At 36.9% G+C, this 16,249-nt stretch overlaps 1 protein-coding gene, 1 long non-coding RNA gene and 1 pseudogene across 6 annotated transcripts in view; 1 reads left to right on the top strand and 2 right to left on the bottom strand.

Annotated features, from left to right (window-relative positions):
• Dgkb (diacylglycerol kinase beta) overlaps positions 1-16,249 on the top strand; it is a 757,709-nt gene that overhangs the window by 489,763 nt on the left and 251,697 nt on the right. The window lies entirely within an intron of this gene.
• LOC110306669 (uncharacterized) overlaps positions 1-16,249 on the bottom strand; it is a 100,155-nt gene that overhangs the window by 2,595 nt on the left and 81,311 nt on the right. The window contains exon 3 of the long non-coding RNA XR_015045217.1: positions 5,191-5,254. This is a non-coding gene — a long non-coding RNA (uncharacterized LOC110306669). The remainder of the gene's footprint in view (positions 1-5,190; positions 5,255-16,249) is intronic.
• On the bottom strand, positions 5,408-7,353 carry LOC110306668 (high mobility group protein B3 pseudogene; annotated as a pseudogene).

The raw sequence follows: 16,249 nt of genomic DNA on the forward strand, positions 1-16,249 counted from the left end.
ATAGGTCCTGTAAGTTTAGTAGTTTCACCCTGAGGTTCCTTAAAGTATTTGTAAGGATGATGCACTCTTTGGAGTCCCAGTACTCTGACTCATAAAGCATAGCAACTCTGCTAATTAAAACAAAGGTCAGCATAGTAGAATTGGAGCTAAGCCTGGACCGGGTTTTGTTAATTTTGTGGTTAGAAATACTTGTGCATCTTGTTAATGAAGCACTAGGAAATCACTGAAAGTGAAATGTACAAGAAAGTAGAATCCAGAAGCATTTAATAACCTAAGTAATTCATTTAGATTTCAAACAAAGAAGAAAAACACGGTAGTAGGGAAGGCAAATGTGGTGGCTCACATCTATAATCTTAGCATCCAGGAGACTGAGGATGAAGAACAACCACAATTTCAACACCAACCTGAAGAATAGGGTAAACTTTTCCCTGTACCTCAAATGATTATTATCAGTAATTACATTTTAAGTAAATTTCAACCTCAACCTGAAGAATAGAGGAAACTTTTCCCTGTACCTGGAATGATTATTATCAGTAATTACATTTTAAGTAAATTTCTACAAATTATTTTATTTTGTTTTCTGTAGCAGTGTGACATTGTATGCGTTTGATCCTCGATGAATGTTAAGTGTATGAGAAATAATTACTAAATATAAAGAAACTTATGGTCTGAGATTTCTTCCTTTTGCATAATAGAGGGGTACACTTTCTTAGCAAATATGCCAATAGAGAAAGTGGTTAAAATAAAAAAGAAATTGAATTCCCTTTGAAACCTTTTTTTTTGTTTATTTGGTTGTTTTGTTTTGTTTTGTTTTGTTTTGTTTTGTTTTGTTTTGTTTTTCGAGACTGGGTTTCTCTGTATAGCCCTGGCTGTCCTGGAACTCACTCTGTAGACCAGGCTGGTCTTGAACTCAGAAATTCGCCTGCCTCTGCCTCACAAATGCTGGGATTAAAAGCGTGTGCCCCGCCCGGCTCTTTGAAACCTTTTGTTTGAGAAGAAGGTTACTTTCTGTTCAACTCCTAGGAAACAGTTCTAGTTTCATTTGTTGCTCTGACAAATAACATGAAAGAAAAGAAAAGTGGGGTAGGAGGTGCCTTGGCTTAAATATATCTGTAGACTAAATCACTGTGGGGGAGTGACAACATGGAGTTAAAGCATCAAGAGCCAAGGGAAAGCAAAGTTGTGTATCCTTTCTTACTTTGTTAATACACAGCTAGCTTTCTCTACTTGAATTCAGTCCAGGGACCAGTGCACGAAATAATTCTTCTCAAAACATTTAGAGACTATTTGCATCAATTAACAGTCAAGACAGTTCCCACTAGACATGCCTACATACCAAGTTCATCTATGTACCTCCTCGTCAAATCTCTCTGCCTTTAATCTTAGGGGATGTCTAGCTGATAGTTGGTGCTAACTAATATAGATGCTATTGGAAATCATAACCTACTAGAAAAGTATTTGCACTCTACATTGAAAGAAATGTGTTGTCTAATTCCTGCCCACAGTGAAGGACAGTAAACAAAATTATTGGGATATTAGAAATAGCTCCTATAAATAACAACTCATAAAATCTATTCAGGCATATTTGTGATACATATCTAGGTAATTTCAAAGAAAATTAAACTTTCATATTTCTAAAGTCAACTTTTCAATGTTTTGATTAAAGATTGTTTCATAAGGAAACAAAGTATTGTACAAGAGAAAAGAACAAAGAAACCACTGAAAATAACATGACATTGAATATGACATTGATAGTTTTTTAGAACATCATTAATGTCATTGGTTCAAATATAAATGACATTTATTGAAGTATTTATTAATTTATTTCCTCGTGTTGTTTTCAGCCATAAGTTATTAATTGATTTAAATCAGTACAGGCTGTCATCTTTATAAAATATAACTACACTTAAGCATATCTTTACCCTTATCTAAATATGTGCATAGTAAATAGGAAGTTTTATTTATAATGACCTTGATGACAAAACATATTGCAAAAATCAAGTAAAAATTTAGAAATAGTAAAACCCTTCTTAGAATTGTTTTGAAGATCAAGAAATAACAAAGGCAATGCATTTAGCAGAGTGTCTACAAGTGATGGCTATTGTAAATATAACAAAGGTTCTATGACATGATGTGGATAAGTCATTTCAAATTATCCATAATGTGGTGGGAGATGTTTTATCAAATGATTGTGGAATATATTAAAAATTAAAGCATATGATAGACAGAAGACTATAGAAACCATATTTTTAATGGGAGATAGAATAAGTATAGTCTCGGAGTTTAATCTATGTATCTAAAGGAGATGTGGGGCTCAGTATGACATTGCCTATGGTAGCATATGCCTGTGATCCTAACAGTTCTGAGGTGAAAACGTAAAATCATGAGTTTAAGGTCACCCTGAGCTACATGAACTTAGTCATACAAACTAAAAGAGAAACAGGAATGTAGTGACTGAAAGGAAAAATGAGACATGGAGAATGAGTAATTTAACACTTCAGTGAAAGAGCATAGTAAGCAAGAGGGGGAACCAGTTAGGAAACAATTGCCCATGTCTGGGCAAGAATGAGACTGGCAGCACTAGACAGGTGGTGAACTGGTTGACAAAAAAGGACTGAATTCTGGATACATTTTGAAAGTAATATTGATGAAATTTGATGATTGATTTTCTATGGGATTTAAGAAAGAAGTAATAGAATGTGGAAGACTAAAGTGTGGGCAATAACAGAGGTTGTTTACTGAAAGAAAAATAGTATGGGGAAGGTAGATTGGTGGAATGGAGCTTAGGAGTTTCAGTTTCAATAAATTGCCACAAACCAAATTGAAAGGTTAGCTTCATTCTAAATGTTAACTGTGAGTCAATAGTTTTAATGTAATCATCATTGTGTTAAATGTCAATGATTTCAGTTAATTTTTTTTTAATGTAGAAATACTCCTGTTCTGATTCTTCATGTAACTTTATATTGAATCATACTTTCATGAGTTAAGGGTGAGGAAGCCGTTGCCAAGCCTCCCCAACTGCATCAAACCTAGTTTCCTGTACTGGTAAGCAGTAATTATACAGTTAAGTAAAAAAAAAAAAATATCTTCACTCCATTCACTGGTTGTTTTAATATAAATTATGGGCCACATGATATTTGAAAACCTGTTTTGTTGTTGTTGTTATTGTTTTATTTTTAAGACTAGAAGTATCTTTCACTGTTTAGGAGACTACTTAAAACTTCTTAAATGTCAGATGATTTTATTAGCTGTCACGTAATTAATATTCTGTTGAAGATTTGGAAATAAATATCATTATTCTTTTGAGAGTGGTTTTTAAAGATAGGTCAACTATTTTAACTTACATGCACAATTAGGGTATGTAGAAAATTTCAAGCCACACTTCTAGTTTAGCAAAGATACATTGTGTTTTTAAGAATACATAATACATATGACAGTTTTATTCTCTTATTCATCCCACTATCCAGCAATATAGCAATCTTAATTTTGCAGTTTTCTATCTAAAACTTCAATCTTATATTCTTTTCTTGTTAGAAAATTTAATTTAATGAAATCATAATGATTTTCTCTAAAGTAGAAAGATGCTTGGGGCTTCTTTATAAAATATAGTCATCTAATATTGTCCTTGAGCCTGGCTCCTATAATCCTTTCTCCCCCTCTTCTGAAAGATTCCTCTGTTCAAGATTCCTGAATTCCACCTAACATTTACTGTGGGTCTCTGCATCTCTTCCCATCAGTTGCTAAATGAAGTCTCTCTGATGACAACTAGGCTAAGTACCAATCTCTGACAATAGCAGAATATCATTAGGAGTCATTTCACTCTCTTTTTTTCCCAGTTATGATTGATTCGGTGCTAAGTCTCTGGGCTATCCAGCCTCTGGGTCCTGTTCTTCTAGGCAGTGTCAGGCATGGGGCTCAATCTGGAAAAGCCATTGGTTGGCCACTCCCACAATTTCTGTACCATCTTTATCCCAGCACATCTTGTATGCAGGAAACATTGTACCTCAAAAGTTTTGTGGCTGGGTTAGTATCTCAATCGCTCCACTTGGAGTTTTGCATGGTTACAAGAGATGGCTTGTTCAGGCTCCATATCCCCCACTGCTAAGAGTCTTAGCTAATTCACCATCATAGATTCCTGGGAGCTTCCATTGCACTAGGATTTTAGCTAGACCCTGAGATGTTTCCCAATTCCAGGTGTCTGTCTCTTCCAGTTCTCTCTCTCTCTCTCTCTCTCTCTCTCTCTCTCTCTCTCTCTCTCCCCCTCATCACCCCCACCTGACTGACACCACATTAAAAAAAAAAAAAAAAAAAAAAAAAAAAAAAAAACAGAGAATTAACTTATCCGAACTCATTTGGGCCCACCATAGAGACTTAACCAACAACTAGAGATCCTGCATAGGTCTAACCTAGGTTCCCTTAATATATGGTACAGTTGTCTAGCTTTGCCTTCTCTGGAACTCCTACCAGAAAGAACAAGGAATATCTCTGACTCTTTTGCCTGCACTGGAAACCTTTCCCTCATACTGAGCTGCCTTATCTAGCCTGAACATGAGAGTATGTTTCCAGTCTTACTGCAAATTTTGTGCTATGTCGGGTTGATATCCACAGGAGACCTACCCTTTTCTGTAGAGAAATGGAGGAATGGATAGGTATGATGTGGGGTTGGAAGTATTGGGAAGAGAGGAGAGAGAGGAAAGAGTGGCCATGATGTAATATATGAGAGAAAAATAAATAAATTGTAAAAAAAAAAAATAAGTCATCATGTCCCGAATAGAATTAGAGTCCAGAACTGCCAATAATCAGCTGTGTGGTACTGCAACAAACAGTTCTTCCTGGATTAGTCTTCAAGTCTTCAACGTAGAGACAGATAAATCTCAGAGGCTTTTCCTGGAAACTTATTGGGATGGTTTTATATACATGTGTCTCTGAAGGCTACTCTGGAGCCCAGGATGTACTCAAAAGAATGTTAATATGCTTTATCTTTGCACTTGTATTACAATATTATTATTGACTTTGAAGAACTTGTTCTACTTGCAGTTTTTTAACAGTGAAAATTAATTTAGTGCCCAGTCTTTAACAATCAGAAGATTAAGTATGAAAATGTCTTTTAAAAGGCTAAAACAAGACATAATTAATCCTGTAAGAGAAATAGAATCTTAAGATCTTATAATCAAGTAAACTACAACAAACCTAATTTTAGGCTGAGACAGTACCATCAAGGAATGCACAAGCAGCCTGGGTTACATTGAGAGATCTGTATCAAAATAAAAAAATAAAATAAAATCAATTAAAAAATAAAATGCAGTTGCGTTAAATCTCCAACCCAAATATGCCCCGGCAATGAAGACACAATTCAGTTAATATGAATACATACTGTGTGCCTAGATTGGGCAGATCTACTGCTACACTACCATCTTCCACATCTATGAGACCCTATAGAACTTGCGGTTTCTCCAGGCCATGAGTTTCTGCTCTGCTTTTCTTCTTCTTTCTCCTCCTCTGTGTCCTCTCCCTCTTCCATGTTCCCCTTGTTCTCTCTCTCTCTACCTTCTGCTCCACCTTCCCTTTTATCTGCCCAATCATCAGCTCTCCTCTATTTTACAAATTAAGATGGGAAGCAGGTTTACAGGAAATCACCTGAGTGCAGACTGTTTCTTGTTCGCAGGTACTCACAGGAGAACAGAATTAACATCAAATATAATTAGTCCCAGAGCTATCCACAACAAATCATAAAAGTATTTCTTTTCTAGATTTCTTAAGTAGTTGAAGTTAGTAACATCTAGGAGGTCTTCTTCTTCTTCTTTCTTCTTCTTTATGTAATAATGTTTATTTATCTTCAAAAACATTTCAGCATTCTAAACATACAAAAAATAACAGAATGTTGCAAATTGCATTTAGGTCCAGAGAGTTCTTGAACTTCCATTGATGCAGTAGTTCTTTGCTTTGCTGACAACGATGAGTTCTATAGTTTCTTTTAAAAAGTTTAAAACCTACTGCACTTAACTAAAAACAAACAAACAAACAAACAAAAACTCCAAACACTTCTCATGCAGGCTGACTCCTCCTCCATCCACTACTAAGAATGCCAGCAGAATGCTATGGCACTATATACTAACACAGGACAAACTGAAGCTAAATGGATGCCCACTGCAGTATCAACAGGTCCAGCCTCACAGTGCACTCCTGAGCTACTGCCCCCTCCAAAAGGCATCTTCCCCTCACAGCTTCCATGCCAAACAAGGAGCATCAAGAATGTTTCTGGGGTGGGGCATGGTGGCGCACGCTTTTAATCCCAGCACATGGGAGGCAGAGGCAGGCGGATTTCTGAGTTCGAGGCCAGCCTGGTCTACAAAGTGAGTTCCAGGACAGCCAGAAAAAGAATGTGTCTGGGTTGTTTTGTTCTCTTTACAAACTATAGATATGTACAGTTGAAAACTCAGGCTTTCTAGCCAATAACCATATACTTAACACTACCTTAGGAGTTGAGCACAAAATGCCAGGAACATCTTCAAAAGCCTTGTCACACCAACAGCCAAGTGCACTGAGTGAGGAGGACACGGGAGTGCCTTTTCATTTTAAAAATGTTTGGAGCTATGTACAACTTTGATACAGTTTCAGGGCGCTCCAGACACCCAAGGCCACTTCATGTAAACTACTGATACTTTGAGAAACTACAATATGATCGTGATCAAATTTTGTAATTAAAGCTAACAAGGGCAATAGACACGACTCAAATAAGATGTGTCAATCACAGAGCTCTCCTAAAGTATTCACAAGGAGAAAGAGTTTTTATTCATCTTCCTCTTCCTCTTCTTCCACCTTTATCTGGGCAACTTTAGCAGGACCCTTGGCACCATCGAACTTTCCTTTAGACTTATAGTCAGCAGCATCCTTCTCATACTTCTCCTTCAGCTTTGCTGCCTTGGTAATGTAAGGCTGCTTTTCATTGTCACTTACATTATTTCACATATCACCCAGCTTTTTTTGCCACATCTCCAATGAAGATGCCAGGGTTTATGGACTTGATCTTGGGGTGAAATTCAGAGCAGAATAAGAAAAACCCAGATGGAGGTCTTTTAGGGGCATTTGAGTCCTTCTTTTTGCCTTTTTTAGCTGGCCCATAATCTTTCATCTCCCGATCATAGAGTACTTTATCTGCCTTTGCCATTTCATCAAACTTTGATTTCTCTTTGCTAGACATGGTCTTCCACCTCTCAGAGCACTTCTTGGAAAACTCTGCAAAATTGACTGGAATCTCTGGGTTTTTCTTCTTATTTCTTCCCTGCATGTCTGCATGAAGAAAGCATAAGCAGACATATTGTCCTTTGGTTTCTTGGGGTCACCTTTAGTCATACTGACTGTATTGTTCGCTAGGCTCTAGGAGGTCTTATTATTATTGAGATACTGTGTAAGGTTAACTGGGGAAAAGTTTCATGGTTTTATGAAGCAACCATATGTCATGGCACTCCGGTCGAGTCAGTTTGTTAGGCAGGGATGCCTAAAAGCTGTTCATGAAGCAAAAAGAGTTTCACAGAAACTTGCTCTTAGAGTCTGGCGTTCTTTTTAACCCATACAGTAATTTTCCATTCCCATGTTAGTCTAGTGTATAGATCCACGTGCTCTCTTAGTATTATCCTATTATAAGTGCCTTTTAAGATTGAATTCTGACATAGCTAAAGCCTTTTGCCAGTGTTCCAACAGTCCTAGAAAGTCCTTGAGCAAGACCATGGGCTTAAAATTCAGTAAGAATGTAAAAACTAATTCACTCCCTTACACAGAAATTTACCATCTAAGGAAGAAGGAAGTTTTAGACCAAAGGAGAAACCAGAATAGATACTTAAAACTATAGCGAAGTTACACCCATACACACATATTTACAATGGCCTAAGGGGAAGGTGGACTATACAATAGACTAAAATAGGAACTATGACAAGGGCACGAAGCCCTTGACCCAGGCTTCTAAGATTAAGTGAATCTTAGGTGGAGCCCTTGTTGATTCCAGTTGTTAACTATGAATTCTATCCCAGGTGGTTCCTGTTAGACCTTTTGTGTTTGCATTCCTCTGTTTTATGTAAGATTCCGCTTACCTCATTTGTACCTTGCGAATATGTCACCCAACTTCCTTATTGTCTTCTGCATAAAAAGTCTGATGCTCGATTTGAAAAATACGTTCAGATTCCACATGACCTCTCTTGTGTGCTTCTGTTTGTCACTCATCCAACGCTTTGCCCACCCGCGAATAAAGACCCATTCCAAGCAGACAAAGGGGCCCAGAGGGTCTGTGGCAACCATAGATTTACAAACTCTGGTTTTAGAGAAATCATTAGAAAAAAACTTATGTATTTCTTACTAAGTCTCCTATTTGATCTAGCAACAGATATTTTTCATTGTACTCAATTATTTTTGGTATAGTATTTCCCAATAACAACAATACGAAAACAAATTTCAGAAGAATAAACATTTATTCATTCTTGTTGAAAAAGACAGAAGCCCCCTGTGACACTTCAGACCAAAAGACAGCACAAAGTACAGTGAGTGATATTTGTTGAAAATAGATGAATCATATTTAGAAACAATTGAAAGAGGTTGGATTTAGTTGTTATTTTCCTTTTAGGTTAATGGAAATGAGAAAGGTAATATGATTCAGCAAATTGATAAAGATTATTCATCACAAGTGCACTTTTAAAAATAGGTGAACATTACATATCAATATTTTATACAAAGTTCCTATAAATATGCTTATCATTTTCCTGGGGGGGCTATAATAGCTTTTCTGGATGGTAAGGAGTACCTGAAGTAAAATTTTATGACCTACTTATAAGCTCCTAAAAGAAGGGTTTAGAATGGGAACATGATAGGACATTTAATATCAGCACTTAAATAGAAACTTCTAAGTTCTGGATTTGTTTGAAAATAGTAACAGCAGTTAGGATATCTCCCAGGGGTGTATTTTCTTTAGCTACATCTCAAAGTACAGCTCATTCCAACAATGTGCTGTATGTCTGCTCAAAGTCACTACTAAATACTGTTCTGCATTATCCCTCTATTTCTATTTGAGAACTTTTAAGAACCTCCACACAATAAAGTGTCCATAGAGATTGTCTTTAGGATTAAGTTTTCCATTGATTAAGGTTGTAAGGCAATACATTTCCTTCCTTTGAGATGAGAAATTCTAGAATTTAATGACTAAAGAAATCTGAGTAACTTATTTTAGAGAAGGTGTTATGTGCCTTATCCAAGCATAAAAATATATTTATCATTAATTAGAATAAGCAAATACTTCATTATAAGAGCATATGAGTTACTTTGTGTTTTTATATGTATTATTTTAATTCTGAACAAAATGATGAGTTGTGATTTCTTTATGATTTTCAATGTTTATCAACTAGAAATGGTGAAAATCATTTTGTTTATATTGAAACAGCTGGTAAATGATGAGTCCATGGCTTGGCTGTTCTGAAACTATTTGTACATCCAACCCTCCATTCTTTAGAACAGCAGGAGTGTTTTATGACACAATGCAACTTTTTTGATGATTGAATTCTGAAACAAATCACTCTAAATACTAAAATCAGTAAATGTGTAAAGATAATTAAAAAAAAACTTATCAGGTAGAGAATATTTAATTACTTAAATGTTTCAATTAAATGAATAAGATTCTCAGTGTAAATTTCAGTGAGTTTACAATCAGTGATGCAGGGTGAAAGTTCCTATCTGCAATGATATCCTGAGGAACCAATGTTTCTTCATTTGATCCTGAGCTCAGTAGGAAACTAGGGAGAGCTAATGGTCACCTCTCCCTCAAATCAACATTTCTCAGTGCAGACCCGGGACAACATAGTTCTGGAAGATGTTATGACAAAAGCAGCACAGAAACTCAGACAGCTTGTCAACATGTCGTTTGAGGAGGGACTCCATGACAGAAATTTTCCACTAATTAATTTGTTTATTCAACTTACACCCCGATATCACAGCCCTCCTTTTCTCACAACCCCTTTGCCTATGAAATGGGAAAGATGGACCCCTGCTACCAACCCACCTTGGCCCCTCAGGTCACCCCTGTACTAGGCATTTCCTTTCCTTCTGAGGCCAAACAAGCAGCCCAGTTAGAAGAACAGTATCCACAGACAGACAACAGAGTCAGAGGAAGCCCTGTCTCCAAGGATTGGGGGACCCACATGAAGACAAAGATGTATATCTGCTACATATATACACGGGCCCTACGTCCTGCCCATATATGTTCTTTGGTTGGTGGTTCAAGCAATGAGCCCACAAACATCCAGGTTAGTTGACATTGTTGGTCTTCTTATGGAGTCCCTATCCTTTCCCAGTTCCTTAATCCTTCCTCCAACTATTCCAGAAGACTTTCCCAGAATGAATGAATGATTTGCTGTGAATTGTGTAATCCTTTCGGTCAGCTTCTGGGTGGAGCCTCTCAGAGGACAGTTATGTTAGGCTCCTGCTTGCAAACAGAACAGGGTACCACTACTAGTCTAAGGGATTGGTTTTTGTCCATGGGATGGGTCTCAAGATAAGCCAGTTCTCTAGTTGGCTATTCCCTCAGTCTCTACTCCATCCTTGTCTCTGCACTTCTGGTAGGCAGGACACATTTTTGGTGGAAGATTTTGTTGGTGGGTTAATTATAGTTATCCCTCCACTGGAAGTCTTGCCTGCATGCCAGATTTTTAAATAGTCTTTATTTACTGTGAGAAGGAGCATCTTTCATGAGAAGTGAGAGCTGTACAAACTAAATATTTAAATATAGTTAAAAATTATACTGGTTGAGGAAAAGAACAGCAGTCAATTCTTCTCTAGGATCCATGACGTCACCAGCCACAAGGGCTTGGCTAGGTTTACAGTAGGGGCATGTATTTCCGCCTATTGAGCATGGCTAATCTAACTAAGCACCTTGGCCTTGAATAATTTCAAGTGCAAAAAACAAAAACAAAAACAAAAAACAAAACAAAAAAGCAAAAAAAAAAAAAAAACCTAACAAGGAATCCTAATAAAATACTTTTTCATGTGCTCTTCTGACATATAACATATATAGTCAGATGGTCACAAGAAGAATGATAATTAAAGCATTTACAAAACTCATATTCTGTATAACTGAAAAATGCTAGCTTTACAGTTAACTGAGGCAAAGCAAAGAAATGTGGTGTAATTTCTTCACGTGTGTGTGCCTTGGTAAAATTTTGTATACATAGCTTTAATCATAGTTGTATGTGTTCGGAGATAATATTGGCCACACTAAGAGAAACTTCTCAGATTTCTTTCTCCCTTTACTATTTTAACATAGGAGAAATAGTTTTTCAAAAAGGTGTGTTAAATATAACACATTTTCAATAAAATACTTGACTGCAATTATGTAAAGAATTTTTATAGTGTAGACATTTGCTTATCCCATAGTAAGGTGTGTAATATACTTCTCGGATCTCAGGTACAAAACACACAAAATGAAGGGCCCAGTAGAAGTAAGTTTTGTCCCTATTACGTGGTTTGCGGAACACATGGCCTGGGATATTATGAATACCTGCACATGATGGAGTTTTAAGAAGCAACCTTTGTGTCTGACTTAAAGCTCCCCTAACTTTTATTAGATGTCATTTGTGTTACTGTTTTGTGATTGACCATTTGATATTTGTTTTGTTTTGTTTTGTTTTGGGGTTTGTTTGTTTGTTTGTTTTTAGACAGGGTTTCTCTGTATAGCCCTGGCTGTATTGTCACTTACACCAAAGACCTGTGATCAGTAAATTAGATAAAAACTTGATAAAAATATCAAATGGAGCGGGGCAGTGGTGGCCCACGCCTTTAATCCCAGCACTTTGGAGGCAGAGGCAGGCAGATTTCTGAGTTTGAGGCCAGCCTGGTCTACAAAGTGAGTTCCAGGACAGCCAGGGCTACACAGAGAAACCCTGTCTTGAAAAACAAAACAAAAAACAAAACAAAAATAAAAAACAAACAAACAAAATTTTGGAATTAGCTGTAACTACAGTATATGTAAAATGTAGAACCCTAAAACATCCAAGGAGAATGAAGTTTACAAAGCACTTAGATATTATCAGAAATGAAGCTTCTTCTCATGGTCACAAAGTAATTGACTAGATAAGAAGTACTGTAATATCTTTGTGGTCTTACTTCTTTCCATTGGGTATATATGACCATTAATCAGTAGTGAATACAGGAGCTCAATAGCATCAGCATACCTATTTAAAGGGGGAAAATAGTCTAATGAATGCTGTCTGGTAGTAGGAGTGGTCTTTTCCTTTGACATCACTGGAAACAATTTGAGAGTTTTTTCATAGGGCAGCCATACAAAGAAAATATTGAAAATTGCATTTAATGCTCATGCTAGAGCAGAACAGAAGTTTTTGCTAAGCTGTCAGGCACAAGGCTTGGGTTCATCTTTACCAGGGACTAAGGAGAGTTACCAAAGATTGTACTTGCATATATTATATACTTCATCATTTTCTTTTATTATCATAAGTCTAATGATATGAAAATATGTGAAATAAGAAACATTCTGACTTAGCCCATGTGTCTAAAGCAGGATGTTATCGGAGCTTTTTATTGTCATACTCTGCGTATGGTCAAGATCTTCAGATTGACTACTTGTATAAATAAACAAAGTTAATGGAAGGTTTTGAAGTCACTGGTAAACTTGTGGCCAGGATCCATAACAGGAAGAGTGTTCAGAGGCGTCTCATTTATACACTGCTTATATTTTGCAAAGTTGAGAATCAGTGACTTCTCATACATTGTAAAAGTTTAAAATTCATCTCCATGCTACAAAGCATGTCTGAGAAGCAACATCATAGACTTTTATTCACTTAGATGAAATATAATCAAAGCAAAGCTTAATTAAAAATTCATGTGTATCATTTGACTCAATCTTAATAATTGCTGCAATGCAGAAGTCCAAGCTAGTTTTAACATATACCAGAAAACAGTCTTATTCAAAAGGATCAAAAATATCTTTATATATAATCATTTTGTATATTATGTGTATCATTTTCTATGTATTTTAGCTTATTTACTTCTACACTTATATCTTTGACTTCCAGATCTATTACTCTGTTGAGGCTAATTTTTTAAACATAAATGACATCAAAGAGTCTCAAAATCGTTAGTCAATTTCATCAGGGTGTTTAAATTTTATACAGCTGATAGAAATTATGGGTATACAAGATAAGGTTTTAATAGAGAAGTTACACAGGAGATAATGTCAACTGATTCAACTTGTCAGAAATGTTAAGTGGCCTTCACACATCCCCCTGGCTGTAAAATGTCATTTCACACCCCTGCCAATCCATTTAGTAGTCAGTCAAGCAATGTATGTCACTTTTATCCCATTTACAGAGACCTGCAATAAAAAGTTAAACAGAAACTGAAGGTTAAATCAATATTTTTTCTTGTTGATATCTTTTATCTTCTTTTGGAAACTTACAGAATTTTTCATGTTCTAAGAGCCTTACAGATGAGACAAGGACACTGCTTAAGTACACATTGTACCACACTAGAATATGAGTAAATTAAACAGCACTTCACTTTATTACTGACAGCGATGGCACCAAACCCTCCAACTGACTCCTTGGAGAGGAATTTTTTACAGCCATGGTATTACACCATTTCTGGGACAATCTGTTTGCTACATAATAGTTAGCTACTATCCCTAATACCACAGGGTTCTTTTTTCTCAGGGTAAAATGTTTTAATTGTTTAAATAAATTCTAATACCACTCCAAAGTCTGCCCTAGTTAAATTTTGCCTACTGTGTTCAGATCCCGAACCCTTACTTATCTCTGATGTATGCCTATCTAGTCAGTTTTCACTTTCTGAGCTCAAGATATGTAAAAAGGGTGCACAGTTTACTCTATTTTATTTATTTCATTTTTTATTGATATAAAATAAGCAATCCCTTCTCTTATTTGAAATCACTTACTCTTTCTCTCTTTTGGAATTTTTTAATTAAATTTTTTAATTAATGTATTATTTTGACAATTTCAGTCCTGTATATAGCATGCTAGGATCATACTTACTTTTCCACTTCCTCTTACTCCTCTTTATTCCTTGCCAATCCTCCTGTCTCCATACAAGTTTCCACCTCACTTTCTTGTCTGTTTGATTCATTTTTGTTTTTATTTTGATGCCACACCTTGTGGGACAGTGGGCTGTGCACAGACAGCCTGGTCCCCAGTTGAGCAAAGGTCTGGAACCCCAGTGACCTGGTGGGTGGTGATTTTCACCTGCATGGGATAGAAGGTGTTCGACCATGCCTCCTGGGCCCCTGACTCCTGTGGCAGCTACAGCCTCCCAGAGCACCCTGCAGAGTGGTATGTGGCCATCAGTCACATAGGAGTAGCACCAAGCCCTCCCACATGCAAATAAGATTTCCCCCAATGTTCTCAGACCAAACCATTGAGAAGTACCTGTGGTCAGACCCTTACCCACCCCATAACTGCGTATAAGAATCCTATCCGGAAGGATTAAAGGTGTGTTAGAACTACTCCATCGTCGGAACCTTCTGTTTTTAAGAGCTGTAACATATGGAAAGAGGTCTGCTCTCCCAAAACACTGCTTGAAGCTCCGCCACACTCCTCTCTGGCTAGTCTGTCTCTTGTTGCCTGGCCGACCAGACTCAGTGCAGGACAACACAAAGTAACCTGGAAGACACGGAGGTGGAGCCAACTGCAGCAGCAGGAGTGGCAGAAATGACTTTCCCTCCCTGCCCTCACTCACGTCCCTTGTCTGGAACTCTTGTACCAGGGCAGTTGAGAGATCTCCATGGAAAGCCTCTGGGACACAGGCCCACAACACCTTGCCAGACAGGCTGATACATGTAACATACAAGATCCACACTGGGTAAGGCTGCAAATACTTTTCTACCCTGCTGCCTCGATATGTCATCTGCCAGTTTAAAATCTATCTATCAAGGATAAGTCTCCATCTCAGATCCAGCTTCATTTCTCACAACCAAAATGTGCGCTGTCTTTAATAAGCCCTCAGCATTTGGTTCTGGACAACCAACTCCTAGTTGTGAATGAATCCTGAAAGATGATAGACCTACAAATCTAATGGATGTCTGATATGTTAAAAAGGGACTGAATGTTGTTAACTTAAGTAATGGGCCATTTAAAATATTGCATGAGAATAATGTAGATTTAGCCTTAGAAATAAATTAATTAATTAAATAATAAATTCTGAAATAAATTTCTTCCTTACACATTCATTGTGTTTACAATAAAAGCAGTCTCTTATTCGTCTTACAGGTACCTTCTTTCTCAATCAGTCTATGTATATCTTTAGCAAAGAAGCCTGATATGACTTCCTTTGCAGAAGAAGTATACAAATAATCTGCTTTCCCATCACTCCTTGCTGTTAATTCTAGTTGCAATTTGAAATCAAAGGTTCATATCATTCTGCTATTGTCTCCTTTTCTGTACACCACTTACTACATAACAAAAGTTTGTGTTTCTCTTTTCTTCCCTTTTATTGACAAAAGTTAATATATAGCAATATAGTAGGATTGTATCAAGTGTATTTGAATGGTTCAATGTTTATAGATTTCTATTCTCTCATTCCCTCTCTGTCTCTGACTCTCTCTCTGTCTCTCTCTCTGTCTCTCTCTGTCTCTGTCTCTGTGTGTGTGTGTGTGTGTGTGTGTATGCACAGTATATATATTATCACATGTGTGTGCATATACTGTAAGGCATGCTCACAGATATGACTTAGACCCTTCCACATATACATGTAAACAGAATTGTGACAATAAGACATACATTTCTATGACCTTGTTGATTTGGAATGTCAGTACTTGTTGGCCATTCTTAATAAATAGTTTCACTCATTTTTCTATATCCTTGCCACACACTCTTTCATGGTGTGAGTTTTACACATCAAGTCAATACCCTTTTATTTTACTTTTAGACTTAATATCTATTTTAACATTTTCATAGGCCAAAACATTGTTTATATTATAATGATTCCAAGGTGAAAAGAGAAATAAGGTGTATAATGACATACCACGTAGTTTTCTTCTACAGAGCAGGGATGGTTTGAAGGAAAGCACACAACAATATGAGCTAACCAGTACTCCCCAGAGTTTGTGTCTCTAGTTGCATATATAGCAGAGGATGGCCTAGTTGGCCATCATTGGGAGGAGAGGCCCTTAATCTTGCAAAGATCATTGCCCCAGTACACTGGAATGACAGGGCTAGGAAGCAGGAGTGGGTAGGTTGGGGAGCAGGGC

This window comes from Mus caroli, unplaced genomic scaffold, assembly GCF_978045245.1.
Source record: "Mus caroli unplaced genomic scaffold, Mus_caroli_1 scaffold_14, whole genome shotgun sequence".
NCBI classification, from domain to species: domain Eukaryota; kingdom Metazoa; phylum Chordata; class Mammalia; order Rodentia; family Muridae; genus Mus; species Mus caroli.